This window comes from Carcharodon carcharias, chromosome 14 (assembly GCF_017639515.1).
Source record: "Carcharodon carcharias isolate sCarCar2 chromosome 14, sCarCar2.pri, whole genome shotgun sequence".
Lineage (NCBI taxonomy): Eukaryota > Metazoa > Chordata > Chondrichthyes > Lamniformes > Lamnidae > Carcharodon > Carcharodon carcharias.
In genome coordinates this window covers 535,725-541,724 of record NC_054480.1, presented here as the reverse complement: position 1 = coordinate 541,724, position 6,000 = coordinate 535,725, and positions in this window count along the sequence as shown.

Here is a 6,000-nt window from a genome sequence, read left to right as displayed (position 1 = left end):
ATTTATAGGTGTTCCTCACTCCAATCCCCGGTCTGTATTTATAGGTGTTCCTCACTCCAATCTCCGGTCTGTATTTATAGGTGCTCCTCACTCCAATCCCCGGTCTGTATTTATAGATGCTCCTCACTCCAATCCCCGGTCTGTATTTATAGGTGTTCCTCACTCCAATCCCCGGTCTGTATTTATAGATGCTCCTCACTCCAATCTCCGGTCTGTATTTATAGGTGCTTCTCACTCCAATCCCCGGTCTGTATTTATAGGCACTCCTCACTCCAATCCCCGGTCTGTATTTATAGGTGCTTCTCACTCCAATCCCCGGTCTGTATTTATAGATGCTCCTCACTCCAATCCCCGGTCTGTATTTATAGGCGCTCCTCACTCCAATCCCCGGTCTGTATTTATAGCCGCTCCTCACTCCAATCCCCGGTCTGTATTTATAGGTGCTTCTCACTCCAATCCCCGGTCTGTATTTATAGGCACTCCTCACTCCAATCCCCGGTCTGTATTTATAGGTGCTTCTCACTCCAATCCCCGGTCTGTATTTATAGATGCTCCTCACTCCAATCCCCGGTCTGTATTTATAGGTGTTCCTCACTCCAATCCCCGGTCTGTATTTATAGGTGTTCCTCACTCCAATCCCCGGTCTGTATTTATAGGTGTTCCTCACTCCAATCCCCGGTCTGTATTTATAGGTGCTCCTCACTCCAATCCCCGGTCTGTATTTATAGCCGCTCCTCACTCCAATCCCCGGTCTGTATTTATAGATGCTCCTCACTCCAATCCCCGGTCTGTATTTATAGATGCTCCTCACTCCAATCCCCGGTCTGTATTTATAGGTGTTCCTCACTCCAATCCCCGGTCTGTATTTATAGGTGTTCCTCACTCCAATCCCCGGTCTGTATTTATAGGTGTTCCTCACTCCAATCTCCGGTCTGTATTTATAGGTGTTCCTCACTCCAATCCCCGGTCTGTATTTATAGGTGTTCCTCACTCCAATCCCCGGTCTGTATTTATAGGTGCTCCTCACTCCAATCCCCGGTCTGTATTTATAGGCACTCCTCACTCCAATCTCCGGTCTGTATTTATAGATGCTCCTCACTCCAATCCCCGGTCTGTATTTATAGATGTTCCTCACTCCAATCCCCGGTCTGTATTTATAGGTGCTCCTCACTCCAATCCCCGGTCTGTATTTATAGGCGCTCCTCACTCCAATCCCCGGTCTGTATTTATAGATGCTCCTCACTCCAATCTCCGGTCTGTATTTATAGATGCTCCTCACTCCAATCCCCGGTCTGTATTTATAGGTGCTCCTCACTCCAATCCCCGGTCTGTATTTATAGCCATTCCTCACTCCAATCTCCGGTCTGTATTTATAGGCGCTCCTCACTCCAATCCCCGGTCTGTATTTATAGGCGCTCCTCACTCCAATCCCCGGTCTGTATTTATAGGTGCTTCTCACTCCAATCCCCGGTCTGTATTTATAGGTGTTCCTCACTCCAATCCCCGGTCTGTATTTATAGGTGTTCCTCACTCCAATCCCCGGTCTGTATTTATAGATGCTCCTCACTCCAATCCCCGGTCTGTATTTATAGATGCTCCTCACTCCAATCCCCGGTCTGTATTTATAGATGCTCCTCACTCCAATCCCCGGTCTGTATTTATAGATGCTCCTCACTCCAATCCCCGGTCTGTATTTATAGGCGCTCCTCACTCCAATCCCCGGTCTGTATTTATAGCCGCTCCTCACTCCAATCCCCGGTCTGTATTTATAGGCGCTCCTCACTCCAATCCCCGGTCTGTATTTATAGGTGTTCCTCACTCCAATCCCCGGTCTGTATTTATAGATGCTCCTCACTCCAATCCCCGGTCTGTATTTATAGATGCTCCTCACTCCAATCTCCGGTCTGTATTTATAGATGCTCCTCACTCCAATCCCCGGTCTGTATTTATAGGCGCTCCTCACTCCAATCCCCGGTCTGTATTTATAGATGCTCCTCACTCCAATCCCCGGTCTGTATTTATAGGCGCTTCTCATTCCAATCCCCGGTCTGTATTTATAGGCGCTCCTCACTCCGATCCCCGGTCTGTATTTATAGATGCTCCTCACTCCAATCCCCGGTCTGTATTTATAGGCGCTTCTCACTCCAATCCCCGGTCTGTATTTATAGATGCTCCTCACTCCAATCCCCGGTCTGTATTTATAGGCGTTCCTCACTCCAATCCCCGGTCTGTATTTATAGATGCTCCTCACTCCAATCCCCGGTCTGTATTTATAGATGCTCCTCACTCCAATCCCCGGTCTGTATTTATAGGCGCTTCTCACTCCAATCCCCGGTCTGTATTTATAGATGCTCCTCACTCCAATCCCCGGTCTGTATTTATAGGCGTTCCTCACTCCAATCCCCGGTCTGTATTTATAGGCACTCCTCACTCCAATCCCCGGTCTGTATTTATAGATGCTCCTCACTCCAATCCCCGGTCTGTATTTATAGATGCTCCTCACTCCAATCCCCGGTCTGTATTTATAGATGCTCCTCACTCCAATCTCCGGTCTGTATTTATAGATGCTCCTCACTCCAATCCCCGGTCTGTATTTATAGGTGCTCCTCACTCCAATCCCCGGTCTGTATTTATAGGTGCTTCTCACTCCAATCCCCGGTCTGTATTTATAGCCGCTCCTCACTCCAATCCCCGGTCTGTATTTATAGGCGCTCCTCACTCCAATCCCCGGTCTGTATTTATAGGCGCTCCTCACTCCAATCCCCGGTCTGTATTTATAGGTGCTCCTCACTCCAATCCCCGGTCTGTATTTATAGGTGCTTCTCACTCCAATCCCCGGTCTGTATTTATAGGCGCTCCTCACTCCAATCCCCGGTCTGTATTTATAGGCGCTCCTCACTCCAATCCCCGGTCTGTATTTATAGGCACTCCTCACTCCAATCCCCGGTCTGTATTTATAGGCGCTCCTCACTCCAATCTCCGGTCTGTATTTATAGGTGCTCCTCACTCCAATCCCCGGTCTGTATTTATAGGCGCTCCTCACTCCAATCCCCGGTCTGTATTTATAGGCGCTCCTCACTCCAATCCCCGGTCTGTATTTATAGGCGCTCCTCACTCCAATCCCCGGTCTGTATTTATAGATGCTCCTCAAACCAATCCCCGGTCTGTATTTATAGGCGCTCCTCACTCCAATCCCCGGTCTGTATTTATAGGCGCTCCTCACTCCAATCCCCGGTCTGTATTTATAGGCGCTCCTCACTCCAATCCCCGGTCTGTATTTATAGGTGTTCCTCACTCCAATCCCTGGTCTATTTATAGGCGCTCCTCACTCCAATCCCCGGTCTGTATTTATAGGCGCTCCTCACTCCAATCCCCGGTCTGTATTTATAGGCGCTCCTCACTCCAATCCCTGGTCTATTTATAGGCGCTCCTCACTCCAATCCCCGGTCTGTATTTATAGGCGCTCCTCACTCCAATCCCTGGTCTATTTATAGGCGCTCCTCACTCCAATCTCCGGTCTGTATTTATAGGCGTTCCTCACTCCAATCTCCGGTCTGTATTTATAGGCGTTCCTCACTCCAATCCCTGGTCTATTTATAGGCGCTCCTCACTCCAATCTCCGGTCTGTATTTATAGGCGTTCCTCACTCCAATCCCCGGTCTGTATTTATAGGTGTTCCTCACTCCAATCCCCGGTCTGTATTTATAGGCGCTCCTCACTCCAATCCCCGGTCTGTATTTATAGGCGCTCCTCACTCCAATCCCCGGTCTGTATTTATAGATGCTCCTCACTCCAATCCCCGGTCTGTATTTATAGGCGCTCCTCACTCCAATCCCCGGTCTGTATTTATAGGCGCTCCTCACTCCAATCCCCGGTCTGTATTTATAGGTGCTCCTCACTCCAATCCCCGGTCTGTATTTATAGGCGTTCCTCACTCCAATCTCCGGTCTGTATTTATAGATGCTCCTCACTCCAATCCCCGGTCTGTATTTATAGCCGCTCCTCACTCCAATCCCCGGTCTGTATTTATAGATGCTCCTCACTCCAATCTCCGGTCTGTATTTATAGGTGCTCCTCACTCCAATCCCCGGTCTGTATTTATAGATGCTCCTCACTCCAATCCCCGGTCTGTATTTATAGATGCTCCTCACTCCAATCCCCGGTCTGTATTTATAGGTGTTCCTCACTCCAATCTCCGGTCTGTATTTATAGGCGCTCCTCACTCCAATCCCCGGTCTGTATTTATAGGTGCTCCTCACTCCAATCCCCGGTCTGTATTTATAGGCACTCCTCACTCCAATCCCCGGTCTGTATTTATAGGTGCTTCTCACTCCAATCCCCGGTCTGTATTTATAGGCACTCCTCACTCCAATCCCCGGTCTGTATTTATAGGTGCTTCTCACTCCAATCCCCGGTCTGTATTTATAGATGCTCCTCACTCCAATCCCCGGTCTGTATTTATAGGTGTTCCTCACTCCAATCCCCGGTCTGTATTTATAGGCGCTCCTCACTCCAATCTCCGGTCTGTATTTATAGATGCTCCTCACTCCAATCCCCGGTCTGTATTTATAGGTGTTCCTCACTCCAATCCCCGGTCTGTATTTATAGATGCTCCTCACTCCAATCCCCGGTCTGTATTTATAGGTGTTCCTCACTCCAATCCCCGGTCTGTATTTATAGGTGTTCCTCACTCCAATCCCCGGTCTGTATTTATAGGTGTTCCTCACTCCAATCCCCGGTCTGTATTTATAGGTGTTCCTCACTCCAATCCCCGGTCTGTATTTATAGGCGCTCCTCACTCCAATCCCCGGTCTGTATTTATAGGTGCTCCTCACTCCAATCCCCGGTCTGTATTTATAGATGCTCCTCACTCCAATCCCCGGTCTGTATTTATAGGTGCTTCTCACTCCAATCCCCGGTCTGTATTTATAGATGCTCCTCACTCCAATCCCCGGTCTGTATTTATAGGTGCTTCTCACTCCAATCCCCGGTCTGTATTTATAGATGCTCCTCACTCCAATCCCCGGTCTGTATTTATAGGCACTCCTCACTCCAATCCCCGGTCTGTATTTATAGGTGCTTCTCACTCCAATCCCCGGTCTGTATTTATAGCCGCTCCTCACTCCAATCCCCAGTCTGTATTTATAGATGCTCCTCACTCCAATCCCCGGTCTGTATTTATAGCCGCTCCTCACTCCAATCCCCGGTCTGTATTTATAGATGCTCCTCACTCCAATCCCCGGTCTGTATTTATAGATGCTCCTCACTCCAATCCCCGGTCTGTATTTATAGGTGCTTCTCACTCCAATCCCCGGTCTGTATTTATAGATGCTCCTCACTCCAATCCCCGGTCTGTATTTATAGGCACTCCTCACTCCAATCCCCGGTCTGTATTTATAGGTGCTTCTCACTCCAATCCCCGGTCTGTATTTATAGCCGCTCCTCACTCCAATCCCCAGTCTGTATTTATAGATGCTCCTCACTCCAATCCCCGGTCTGTATTTATAGCCGCTCCTCACTCCAATCCCCGGTCTGTATTTATAGATGCTCCTCACTCCAATCCCCGGTCTGTATTTATAGGTGTTCCTCACTCCAATCCCCGGTCTGTATTTATAGGTGCTCCTCACTCCAATCCCCGGTCTGTATTTATAGGCGCTCCTCACTCCAATCCCCGGTCTGTATTTATAGATGCTCCTCACTCCAATCCCCGGTCTGTATTTATAGGTGCTTCTCACTCCAATCCCCGGTCTGTATTTATAGATGCTCCTCACTCCAATCCCCGGTCTGTATTTATAGCCGCTCCTCACTCCAATCCCCGGTCTGTATTTATAGGCGCTCCTCACTCCAATCCCCGGTCTGTATTTATAGGTGTTCCTCACTCCAATCTCCGCTCTGTATTTATAGCCGCTCCTCACTCCAATCCCCGGTCTGTATTTATAGATGCTCCTCACTCCAATCCCCGGTCTGTATTTATAGGCGCTCCTCACTCCAATCCCCGGT